This window comes from Halichoerus grypus, chromosome 2 (assembly GCF_964656455.1).
Source record: "Halichoerus grypus chromosome 2, mHalGry1.hap1.1, whole genome shotgun sequence".
NCBI lineage: Eukaryota > Metazoa > Chordata > Mammalia > Carnivora > Phocidae > Halichoerus > Halichoerus grypus.
Window position 1 is genome coordinate 117,490,378 of NC_135713.1, and position 13,713 is coordinate 117,504,090.

The 13,713-nt window shown below is 46.5% G+C and overlaps 1 long non-coding RNA gene across 1 annotated transcript in view; it reads right to left on the minus strand.

The window, feature by feature from the left end:
- Positions 1-13,713, minus strand: part of LOC118550951 (uncharacterized) — a 360,365-nt gene that overhangs the window by 281,069 nt on the left and 65,583 nt on the right. Inside the window, exon 5 of the long non-coding RNA XR_013445824.1 lies at positions 9,385-9,560. This is a non-coding gene — a long non-coding RNA (uncharacterized LOC118550951). The remainder of the gene's footprint in view (positions 1-9,384; positions 9,561-13,713) is intronic.

Below are 13,713 nucleotides of genomic sequence, written 5' to 3' on the forward strand. Positions count from 1 at the left end.
TAATACCGAAGCATATAAAGTTAAAAGGAAAAAAAAAAAAAAGAAATTTCCCATCATGTCCCAACTTCCTCAGTGAATATCTTTCCAGATTTTCCTAAGTACAAACTAACATAGTATATATATAGATCTATATGCATATACAGCTTTCTTTCTCAAAATCAGGATCCTATTCTATAGTTTTGAAACTTTTTATTCAAAATTGTATTTATTTACATATCTCCACATTCGTTTGAAAAGACCGGAGTTTTTTTAACCAACACAAAGAACTGCATTATATGAACATTTGGGTTACTATTTTTGGTGCTGCAATAGTTATATACATTATAAGAATCTCTGGTATGTGTCCTAGTGACTATGAGATGATTAGGGTTACAACTTTTGGTAATGGTGCTGAAATGGAGCTTCTCTTCAGTTAAATGAAAGATCCCACTCACATTTAAAACCATCCCAGCTGCTAAGACTACTATTTTCAATAGTAAAACACAGAACTGAACACCAATTCATTCTTTCACTCATTTATTCATCCAAGTACCTGTGGTCTACCAAGCTCTATACTAAGTGCAAAGGATTAAAAAACGAAAAGACCTAGTCTCATTTCCTGCCCTTGAGGAAATGACAATTTGGTGGGCAGATATACTCATAAATGAATTCTACATCCTATTTAGGAGTTCTGCTAGGTTTAAGTCAAGGAGCCTCTAACTCTGGAGGATATGGACGTGCCTTCAGTAGGAGTTTGACAGGATAAGAAAGCCAAAATAGGGGCGCCTGGATGACTCAGTCAGTGAAGCATGAGACTCTTGATCTGAGGGTCATGAGTTGAAGCCCTCGTTGGGCGTAGAGATCAGATAGATAGATAGATCATCTGAAACAAACACAAACAAACCTAAAATAAAGGACAGGTAACCAAGACTTAATAACTACAGTTGTAAAGCTTCACCTTTAAAGCCATGCAGAGTATTCAGGGAACTTAGAGGACTCAATGTAGAGGGTATCTAGCGGGGAAACGTCAGGAGAGAAAGTGGAATGAAAATTGCTTTTGAAAGGCCTTGAACATGAAGTTCAGAAATTTGGACTTTAGGTTGTCAGAGGGGAAATACCTCTCCAGGGGAATTTTGGATGTATTACAATTTATCCCTTCAACTGTAAATGAACATTTGTGTCGTTTCTGGGTTTTACTACAATTTTGACTACAGTTGACCATTGAATAATGCAGGGGTTGGGGGTGCCAATCCCCTCACAGTCACAAATCTGCATATAACTTGTGACTCCCCAAGAGCTTAATTACAAATAATTGACCATAGCCTTGCTGATAACATGAACAGTTGACAAGTAAGTATTTTGTATGTTATATGTATTATATGCTATAATTCTTATAATAACGTAAGCTAGAGAAAAAAGGTTAAGAAGATCTTAGGGGAAAACACATTTACCGTACTATACTGTATTTTATCTTAATACAGTATCTTTAAAAATCCATATTTAATTAATCCATGTTAATTTAATTTTAAAAATCCATGTTTAATACAATATCTTAAAAAAAATCCACATCTAGTTAGACCCATGAAGTTCAAGCCCATGATGTTCAAGGGTCAACTATATTACAAATAATCATGCTATGAATATCTGTATACGAGTCTTGCTTGCTTTCTTTTCTCTTGGGTGAACACCTAGGAGAGCAATGGCTAGATCACATAGGAGATATATGCCTAACTTTGTAGGAAACTGCCAAACTGGGGCACCTGGGTGGCTTAATCAGTTAAGCGACTGCCTCTGGCTCAAGTCATGATCCTGGAGTCCCAGAATCAAGCCCCATATCTGGCTCCCTGCTCAATGGGGAGTTTGCTTCTCCCTCTGCCCCTCCCCCCACTCATGCTCTCTCCCTCTCTCTCTCTCACTCTCTCTCTCTCAAATAAATAAATTAAATATTTTCCAAAGTGGCAGCCTTTTTACCTTCTCACTAACAGTTTGTCAGAATTCTGGAACCCACATCTTCACCAACTCTTAGTATGCGGTCAGTCTTTCCAACGGCAGCCATTCCAACAGGTGCTGATGGTATCTCATTGCCGTTTTAATTTCCATTTCCCTAATGACGAATGCTGTTGAACATCTTCTCGTGTGCTTATTTCCTACCCATACATCTTTGATGAAGTGTCTTTTCACGTCATTTCATTGTTTTTTAAAATTCGGTTGTTCTCTTATTACTCGGTTTTAAGAGTTCTTTATATATTCTAGATACAAGTCCTTCATCAGAAGTATGCTTTGCAAATATTTTCTCCTACTCTGTGGCTTATCCTTTCATTCTCTTGCCAGTGCCTTTTGAAAAGCAAAAGTTTTTAGTTTTGGTGAAGTCCAATTTATCCATTTCTGGTTTTATGGCTCATAGTGTTTATGGCTCATAGTGTTGCATCTGAGATTTTTTTGCCTAAACAAAGGTCATAAATATTTTTCTCCTATGTTTTCTTCTAGAAATGTTATGGTTTTAGGCTTTAGATTTAGGTCTGTGATCCATCTCCAGGAGGCATTCTGGACACCTGTGGGGGCCCTTTTGTCTGTCACAGTTGGGAATAGGGCAGGAACACTAGAGGTCCCACAATGCACAGGAAACACACATACCATGCTCCGTAGAACTGTCAAATGTCTTGCCAAACATTTGCATGGGAAAACAGTTTGTCACATAGTATCTGTTTAGCTCTTACTTGAAAATACCAAAAGCTTTACAGAAAGTTTGCACAACAGTACTTAAATCTTTCCTTCTCTTAAATCCAAAGTTTTCCTTAAAAGCACGTATTTCATTATGTCTTCTGGTATATCTGTGCCTGTGCATTTATATATCAAATTACATCTTTTATTATACACTAATTTCCTTTCATTTCTCCTTTTTAATTCAATTATGGCATTAAATTAATTTTTTATCTCATGTGTGTAGCTGGTTGTATTATCATACATTAACAAAAAGAAATTAAAAACATTGAGCTGAGTGAAAAATGAATCACAATGACATAACAATACCACTTATATATTAAAATATATTATAATTATAGAATTAAAAGTTTGAGAAACTTGCACATAAATTAACTACACACATTTTCTAAGAACGCATGGAAGAGAATAGACATTACACACATTAGAACAGTGTATAAGGGAATGAGGAAATGGGTCACTGTAAAGACTTTGGCTTTTATTCTAGTGACATGGTACAGCTTTTGAAGGGTTTTAAGCTGAGAGTGGCATGACCTGACTTTACTGGAGAAGGACCATGTGGGCTGCCATGCTGAGAACAGCACGGCCAGTAGCAGAAGCACAGTTAGGAGTTGACCACATGGTCTGGGCAAGAGACAGTGGTGGTTTAGACCAAGAGTAGCAATGGAGGTGGTGAGAAGTGCAAAGATCACAGATATACACTGAAGGGTGAGCAGACAGGATTCGCTAAAGCACTGAATGGGAGTGGATCGGAGGAGAGAGGTCAAGGATGATTCCAAGGTTTATGGCTTGAATAACTATTTAGTGGGGTGGAGGAAGACTGGGAAGAACAAATTTGGGGGGCAGGGACAATTAATATGGGCCTTATTAATTTTAAGATGTCTAATGAATATTTGAAGGGGGGAGTGCCAAGCGGGTAAATGGATACATGAGTCTGACAGGCGACAGGCCAGAGCTGGGGAGGATAAACTTAGAGGTGGTATTTACAGCTAGTGTGAGGAAAGAGAGAAGAGATCCAAAGACAAAAGCCTGGGACACTGCGACAGGGAAGTTCAGAGAAGGAGTTGATAGGCAGGAAGGAAGACCATCAGGAAAGCACGGTGTCCAGGGAGTCAAGCAATAAACAAAAAAACCTTTTCAAGGAGAAGGGTATGATTAATTGTGCCAAATGCTGCTGACGGGTCAAATAAGACGAGGTTTGAGAATGATTGTTGAATTTGACCACAGAGGCTAGAAGTGGGGGAAGCAGCCAGGCTATGTGGGGAGCCATAAGGCATGCAGACAGGGATCTCCCATGCTCCCAAGAGGATTTCACCCCTTTTTTTCCCCTTGCCTTTGCATACGCTGCTTCTCTGCCCCTCTTTACTGAGTTGAGGTCTACTTAGCATCTTGACCTCGGTTCTCCCAGGAACCCCTCCCCAGCGAGGCCAGCTCCCCTCACCATAGACTCTCAAGGTACCAAGCACCTGTCTCCTTCCCAGCATAGGTCCTGAGGGCATTTTCCTTTGTTGTGATTGACGCAGTAAATGGAGTCTTAGTCTACTTGCCTGCACTCCAGGGGCGGGGACTGCGTCCTTTCACCCATGGACTTATTCCATGCACCAAGCACAGGACCTGGCAAAGAGCAAGCATTCAACTCCTACTTAAGTAGATCAGGGAAGAGAGAGACTCACAGGCACTAGTGTGATCAGGTATAGCTAGAAAGATGGTCAAGTGAGATGTGTGTGCAACTCAAAAGGCAGTATGGAATCGGATTCCAAGGGAAGATAGGATGGGAATGTCATGAAAGGAAAAGATGTCCTTTCTCCAAAGCAGAGAGCTGGGTTGACTCAAGCATCAGAGACCACTCTAGGAGAGAGCTGATTTCAGGGCCTGGAGGAGTACTGGAGGGCTCTGAAATCCTATCTGCTCAGTTCAGAACCTTGTTTTGGGCAGAGAAGACAGCATAGGTGGACTCTGTGATGAGAGGTTGGGAAGCCCATGGACCATCACTGTGGTAAGACATATGTTAGGCTGCCGCACACACACCAAGGAAAGAGACATTTTGTTTGAGGACAGAAATCCATCATGTACTGCTGCAAATTAAAAACCGGGAGGTAGCAGATAAAATGTTTACTGTTGTAGGAAGAATAATAACTTTATCAAGTGCCTTTCATGTGCTGTCCAAGAGTTATCGCCCGTGATCCTCAACTCCCTGACTGCCCTATGTACCGTCACTCTCTCCTATCACCCCATTTATTCCCTGCAAAGCATTTTATCACCATGGGTAGCTACCCTGTTTGTATGTTTCTTTACTGCTTATCATCCACTCTCCCCATGGGATTTAAGCTCCTTAGGGCAGGAAGCTTATCTGACCTTACACTACACCCCTCTGCTAGCAGAGCCCCAGGTACACGGTATACAGCAAAAATTTATCAAGAGAATGAAAAAGTTCTGTAGCCCATAGCCTATACCTCACTTAGCAGACTTATCACACTGTACTGAAATTATTTCTTATTGAATTCTCTCCTACTCTAACAGGGATGACAAAGAGATTTCATCACAGGTGCCAACTCAAATATGTAGTTAGTGGAACAATTATTTGATCAACGAGTGATGTATGTTACAGGTGGAGGAATCAGGAGGGGCAGAACATGCGGACTCGAACGGGCATGTGAAGCACCAGGGGACCTGGAGACAATATAGACCTGTGACAATGCCGACTCTGCTTCAGTAAGCTGGGATGAGCCCTGGGATTCTGCCTTTCTAACAGGTTCCCTTAAGACAGAGACTGTCTTATTCACATTTGTATTATACTTTGCATGCTACAAAGTTGGAAGAATGAATGAATATTAAAATCCTGGAATCTGGGGTGCCTGGGTGGCTCAGTTCGTTAAACGTCTGCCTTTGGCTCAGGTCAGGATCCCAGGGTCCTGGGATCGAGCCCCGAGTCGGGCTCCCTGCTCAGCAGGAAGCCTGCTTCTCCCTCTCCCACTCCCCCTCCCTCTGCCACTCACCCTGCCTGTGCTCTCCTGCTCTCTGTCAAATAAATAAAATCTCAAAAAAAAAAAAAAAAAAAAATGCTGGAATCTACTTCCAAAACCAGGGCAAGTGAAATACCATTGTTTTCTATCACTTAGTTACCCTTCACAAAGACCTTCCCTGGCAGGCACCTGTTGGCCAGGAATGTTCTCTCAGTAGCCCACCCCTGAATACCCGAGGTCTCAACCGCATACTGAGCTTTGGGCAGGTCCAAGGGTGAGGCAAGGTAATCTCCTCTTCCTTCCCTCCTCTCAGGCTGGAGGGGCTTCCGGTGAGGAAATACGGTCTCTCTGTGTGGCTGTGAGGATAGCAGCCGACAGGCCCCAGCATGTAATGATGTGAGGAGGGTGATGCCACTCAGCAAGCCCCGCTTCACTTGAAGACCAGCTCTTGCAGCAGTTTCAGGCAGCACTCCGCTGAGTGCATCACCTTCCATCCTGGCCCCTCCCAGGTACAGCCCAGGGCCCAGGAGCATTTCTCCACCGGAAGTGGCTAAAAGCTTCAGCAATGAGGGCTTGGTCCCAACTGCTCGGGAGATCCATGCGGGCCCCCAGATGCTCTCTCATGCCTACACAGGTTCATGTCATGCATGCACACGTGCACATGCACACACACACACACACACATCAAGTCAACGAGAATGGAAGGCACACCAGGGACTTCTGAAGTGGGGTGGGTGGAAAGTCTGGAATAATCCTATCTGCATTCCCATGGTTCTATCCATAAAATTCAATAAAAGTTTGGGCAGAGTTACTGCAGGGGTCAACTAGACAAGTCCTTGATTTCTTTAACAGGAATGATAAAGTTCACACATAGTCTTCACTTGAGTGACAGGCCACGGCTGTGGCTGGGAAGGCAAGGGGGTGGGCTTTGTCTGCTTTCTGGGTTACAGAAGTGGATTGCACTGGCAGCTCAAGTTCTGAGCGAAGGTAGGAAAGAAGGCAGTAAAGTAAGAGGGGGACTGACTGGGATGGGGGTAAAAATCTTTTCCCATGGACAGGACTTTACAGAAATCTTATTTCCTGCATCTTTCCTACACAAATGGCTTTTGCTCTTCATTGGAGTCCCAGGCACGGGCTGAGAGGCACTGGGCAGGCAGGTGGGAGAAGAGGGGCAGGGTGGACAAGTTCAGGAAGCGAAGCACAGCCCACCACTGCTCAGGCTCCCCAAGCACCTCCAGGAAGGAACAGAGCAAGCTGACAGCCAGGCGGCTGTAAGTCAGCAAATGTGGAAATGAGCAACTGGAGGAGAGTCTCAAAGGAGACCAACAAAATGACTGGGTTTATGGAAGAAGGTGGCCTGTAGTCCCGGGGTGTGGGCCAACTCGAGACACAGCACATGGGCCCCTGCGCTGGTGCAACTGCTCTCTATTAAATGAGGCGTTAGGCTAAATGCCCTACTCAAGGTCCTCTTCAGCTCTGGCATTCTCTAGTCTCGGAGAAGGAGCTCTGGAGAGTGGGGAAAAATCTACACATGCATGGATTCATGTAAATACACCTACTTATATTCAGAGCCTTGCCCCAAAAAGCCAGCAAATCAGAAGAGATGCTGGGAAGTGCGGGGGCTCAAGAGTGGATCTTAGAATCAGAGGGGTTAAGTCCCAGCTCTGAAGCTCACTATAGCTGTGTGACTTCATGCAAGTGACTTACCCTCTCTGACCCCCATCCCTTACCTGTTGAATGGAGCTAATAACACTATTCACCTCTGTGAGGCAGGAGAGAGGCCCCAGACTCCACCACTTAGAGACTCCTATATATTTAACAACAAAGAACTACCAAACTAGATTATCAATTGTCGTGTATTTTGTGTTTATTTTTCATAAAACAATTTAACTTTAATAACAAACGGAGAACCTGAGTTAATAGGAAATGCTAACATCAGTTTCCTGGTTCTAACAGTGTACTACAGTTATGGAAGATATTATCATTGGGGGAAGCAGGGTGAAGAATACACAGAAATTCTCTGTACTATTTTTGCAACTTCCTCTGAGTCAAACTATTTCAAAATAACAAGTTGTTTTTAAAATTAACACACAAAAATAATATTACTGTATATATAACCTTATTTGAAGATAAAGTCAAAAATCTAAATTTGAGGGGTACCTGGCTGACTCAGTCAGTAGAGTATGTGACTCTTGATCTCAGGGTCTTGAGTTCAAGCCCCATTTTGGGCATGGAGACTAGTTAAAAAAAAAAAACAAAAACCTAATTTGAAGCTTAATGGAAATGAGATACAACCTGGAAAATCTACACCTGATCCTAACTTGTTCCCCCGCAAGAAGCCCTAGTTATATGAGGCTTAAAATAGATAATACACACACAGCTCTTAGCACAGCATGAGGCACGGAGCCTTGACGTCAGCTTATTTATTTATTTTACAGATTTATTTATTTTAGAGAGGGAGAAAGAGAGAGAGCGCACGTGCCCGAGCAGAGGGGAGGGGCAAAGAGAAAGGGAGAGATACAGAATCTGAAGCAAGCTCCACGCCCTGCACAGAGCCAGGGCTCGATCTCACAACCCTGAGATCATGACCAGAGCCAAAATCAAGAGTTAGACGCTTAACTGACTGAGCCACGCAGGCGCCCCTGATGTCTGCTATGTTTAAATACAATAATTATTATTACCTAGAATGGCCACATAAGAAAATAGCCTTCCATTTTTGCACTGCTAACGCCACAGCTTGCCCATTTTGAAAGATGCTCTGAATGTAGCTATTGACATCAAAAGGGATTCATAACATATTAAGTGTAAAAAAGCAAGTTAAAATTTGTTATGAATAGTTTTATCCTATTCTTTTTTTTTTTTAAGATTTTATTTTTAAGTAATCTCTACACCCAGCGTGGGGCTTCAACTTACAACCCCAGGATCAAGAGTCACATGCTGTACTGACAAAGCCAGCCAGGCGCCCCTATCCTTTTCTTTTGCAAATCAGTATAGCGTGTACCTAAGAGCACAGGCTATGGAACCACATTGCCGGGGTTCAGATCCCAGCTTGGCTACTTACCCATGTGATCTTAAGGTACCTAATCATTCTGGGCCTCGGCTTTCTCATCCATACAACGGGTTTAATAATAAAAACCAAATGGATTCTTGAGGATTAAATTAGTCTATACATGTAAAGTGCTGGCAAATAGTAACGTTCAAATGTAAGCCATCATCACTTATTAGATTTTATTTTATATTAAGATATGCTCATCAGGAGAGAGTCTCGAAGAACATAAACACCAATAAGCAGCAGTAACTACCCCGAATGCCAGGAATGCAAAGGACTTGGGTCTCCTTATTTTTGCTATGTTCTAATTTTTCCATAATTAATACAGGTTAAAGAACAAACCTGAAATTCTTAGGATAAAAGATCTTTAAAAAATTTTTAAGATACGAGGGTTCTAGAGGGGAGGCGGGTGGGGGATGGGTCAGCCTGGTGATGGGTATTAAAGAGGGCACGTACTGCATGGAGCACTGGGTGTCATACGCAAACAATGAATCATGGAACACTACATCAAAAACTAATGAGGTACTGTATGGTGACTAACATAACATAATAAAATAAAATTTCAAAAAAAATTTTTTTAAGATACCTATCTGGTTTCCATATAATCACCTGAAAGAAAACAGGGAGAAGGCGTCTATAACAAGAACATCAAACAGCAGATCGTACCCTCACCTCAGAGACGGTTCCTGAGCGTCCCAGTATGTCAGAGCAGCTAGCTGGGCGTCTCCCCTTGTCCGTGGCTCTCAAAACACATGCCCGTGCAGGTCGCCAATGTCACAGATACATATTTTTAACCACGCAGGGAATCCAATGTCCAAATTTATCTCACACGCACACATATGGACTTACTACCAAAGAGAAGAGATTATAAATGCAGGTTAAAGCTAGTCATGGAAAGTGCCCTGGCAAGCGGCAACCCAAGGCACAAAGAGCGTTCTGTGGGTGCCCTGTGCTATGGGCCCCCTGCAGTCCCCAAGCAGCAACCCTTGACAGTGTAGATCCGCGCCTTCTTCCCCAGAGTGGCTGCCTTCCCAGCCCGCCTGCCGCCTCCTTCTTCCGCAGCGGCCATGGAGGACCTGCGGCTGAAGGACGGTGACCAGGCGACCTCGAGCGTCCAGAGGAGGCCGGGGCGGGGGCTCAGCCGGCAGGCAGGACGTCGCAGAGCTGCACCCAGCACTCCGGCCTCGCCCCACCGGCGGAGCCCCGGGCGAGCCACTGCTGGGGAGCTGCCCCTGGTCCACTCGGCTTCGTTACAGGAAAACAAAACACCGGCCTGTTCAGGGTCTGCCCGGCGCATTGCGGGGAGGAAGCTATAAAAGCTGCCAACATGGGTTACCGCAGGCGTTTTCCTTCTCAAATACGCCGGGAGCGAGGCACTGCCTTTCTTCCTCTCCCCCGCTTTCCACCTTTTCGGAAAGGACTTTCTGGGCCCCGACTGTGTGTGCTGACGCCCTGGCCTCTTGGCCGTTCCAGCGCAAGAGCGATTCGCCCTCCCCGCCATCCCAGGTGGCCCCTGTTCCGGCCCGCTGCCCACAACCTGCGCTTCCAGACCACACGGCCCACTGGCTTCTCGAAGTCTGGCTCCGAAACCAAATAAAAAGCTTTTCATTTACACTCCCAGTTTATGTGCAGCAGCTCAAAAGCCTTATTTCCATGTCTTACACAGCTCCCACCTGAATAAATTCCTTTTAAGTGCCACTTTTCCATTTGTGGATTAGGAAGCCGAGAGGAGGTCTGAGGGCTACCCCACAGGCCCCTTGGGCTGCTCCAAGCAGGCAGGGGTCAGCGTGTCCCCTCAGGGACCGAGGAGACGGAGCGCTGCCAGGCCCCGGAGCCGCGCACGCACACCACGTCCCCCGGCAGCGCGCTCGCGGGCGCCCCCTCACCTCGGCCCCCCGCCTGCAGCCAGCGCTCAGGCGTCCTCGTGGTTGGACGCACCGCGCCTCCACCCCTGACTTCTGTCCCAGCGCTGGAGGTGCTCGGCGTGGATCCTCTGGGGATGAACCCGGGACAATACCTGGGGAGGGGGCTACTGACCGAACGGGGGGACGAAGCATCAAGTGCTTACCGCAGCGACGGGCACAGAGAAACCCCGTCTGACAGCACCGTCATCACCCGAATTCATTGTTCAACGTGCGAAGCCCGTGTTCCACACGAGGTGTTGGGTATAAGCACGACAGACACGGTCCCTGGCCTGAGGAGCTCACGGTCTGGGGACACAACAGACCAACAGTCCTACCCTGTGTGCGGACTGCCACGAGAGCCGTGTGCACCCGTGGTGCAGACGGGGAAGGGGGCGGCTAACTCCTCCCTGAGATCTGGAAATAGTGATTGCCGCAAATGGTGAGAAGGCCAGTGGCATCTGGTAGCTTCCAGCCTGACCTCATTTCCCACCTCTGCCTGCCCCCACTCCCGTGGGCCTTCTTGCTGTACCCGGGTCAGTTCCACCCCGGGGGGCCTCTGCCTGGAATGCCCCCCACAACATTCTCATGATTGGCACCCTTACTCCACCAGGGTCTCTGCTTATGTATCCCCTTCCTGGTCACCCCAAAACACTCCTCTGTCCCATTCCACTGCTTTATTGTTCTTCATTCCCCAAGACTGCATTCAAATCTATGTGCTTACATGTTTCCTGTCTGTCCTCCCCACTAGAATATGACCCCTGTGAGTGTGTGGATTTTTTTGTTTGTTTGTGTGTCACTGTGACCTCTGAACCTAAAACGGTGCCAGAATCAACAAATTATTAATGAGCCACAGATAGAAGGTCGGGACATTGAGAGTCCCTCCTGCTCCAGCAGGAACTCTGGACCCTGCCCACGTCTGCCAGGCTGGGTTCCCTCAGGAGGTCCCACTAGGCCCAAATGGGCCCCTATTCTGGTCTCTCCTTTTGGCCCATCACTAGGAAGAGCGGAATTGGAACCACTCTGGGAACGCCCTACCCAGCCAGTCTTCTCCCTGTCCTGCCAATCTTCAGTGGTTACGTTTCTGATAAACAGCTCCCAGCAACACATGCCAGGACTAACAAGCAACACCAAAGGTCACTCCTATGTCTGACTGACTTGCCCTCTAGAGTCCGCCCTTCCCAAGGACCAACAAGGAGATCAAGTGAATGAGAAAGGGCCCAGCAACCCCCATATAAACGACAGCTGCCACCACTGACTGAATGCTCATCGCCCCCAGGGCCTGTGCCAAGGTTCTGCAGTCCTTCTCTCATGACATCCTCACACGCTCCCTTGGAATAGTTACAGCTCCCTCATTTTACAGAGGAAGAACCAAAGATCACAGAGGTTAAGTCACTTCCCATGCTCATACAGCTAAGTCCTATCATTGTCAGGATTTGAACCCCAGTCTGTCTGATTCCAAAGGCCATGCCATTACCCACTATATCCCTGTGCCTCAGCACTGCCCAAAACATTCTCCCCTACTGTGGCTCTGCCTCCCTGGTCACCAACAGTGCCCGACAGGGCAGAGGGCCTGGGCTCTGGGCCAGACGGGCCTGGGCTCAAATCCCTGCCTTGACACTTCCTGTGTGTTAGAGCAGGTAGTTACCTTCTCGAAGCTTTAATTCCATCTGCACAGTAGGGTGAAGGATACCTACCTGAGATGGGAAGCGTGACCAAAACACCCATCAGGTGCACAGCAAACACTGCACAGCCAGTGAGAAGTATCTTGGGGGGGGCGCCTGGGTGGCTCAGTCGGTTAAGCATCTCCCTCCAGCTCAGGTCATGATCCCAGGGTCCTGGTATCGAGCCCCACATCGGGCTCCCTCCCTCTGCCTGCCGCTCTGCCTACTTGTGCTCTCTCCCTCTCTGTGTCAAAATAAATAAATAAAAATCTTTATAAAAAAAAAGAGAGAGAGAAAGAGAGAGAAGCATCTCAGGACCAAGTCTCTATTGGCCACAGCAAGCCTCGCACTTCTCCCAGCTGGGTCCTGCCTAGTGGCCACTGAGGTCTGGGTCAGAGGTTCCCTCTCTGCCTCACAGGAGAGCCCTGCCCCGCCAAGAGAGCACAGTGCACACGGTCCACCAGCACCGACTAAGTGCCAGACCCATTTAAGTACGTGAGCTCTCATCTCTAGTTGCATGTCAGTATCACCCGTGGACAAATTACAGGATTTATTAAACCAATGTGCTCCACATCTCACAGCTGGGGCAGGGATTTAAACCCAGGCCTGCCTGACACCAGGCTACCTTCCATGCTGACGCTTCAACATACCCACTCAGGGACCAGCGCTAGACACTGTAGAAATTTTACCTTTCCATAGGAAACTAAGGCACAGTCCTGTGGGTATCAACTTCTGGTCTGGTTCACTGTCCTTGAGCTATTTATCACCTCTTAGTAAAATGACTTTTTACTTTGTTACCTACCTGTCAACTGGACTACATCCTGCCATCTTGCACATTTTCTCACTCCTCAGCAAGTTCTCAATTGTTGTTTCCCATTTTTCTCCCATTCTCCTGACCTGGCTTCACTGAGAACTACAACCTGACTACTGACTTCCTCATGGAACTCCAGGGGGGTCGTAGCCCACCCTCCCTGCCAAGATCTAAAGAAGCCCGGCAGGCTGAAGCTGGACGACCTGATAAAAACTTCAAAGGACTCCTCGCCACTGCAGACCCTGAGTCCCCCTCGGTTCAACAGTTTGCACCATCCAGCAAATGTCCTCTATCACAAGGCCCAACAGATGGCTCTGCTGATACTCAATGAACAAAAGGCAACGGAACAAGAAATGAACTTAGATCATTCTAAGGAAAGAATGGGGTCTCTTTCTGTCCTTGAACACAGGAGGGACAGGCCAAAATCTCTTCTTGATCAAACTTGAGTCAGACTTCTCTGACCCCTCTTCACCACCAGGCCTCGACCTGCCCCTCATCCCTCCGGGCCTGCACAGCCCAGTCTTGGCCAGAATCTGCTCCACTGGTTTAGAGAGGATCCCCTACTTTGATGTGTTAAGTCCTCCCTACCCTTGAGATCTCCTCTTAGCCATTCTGCATCCACTGA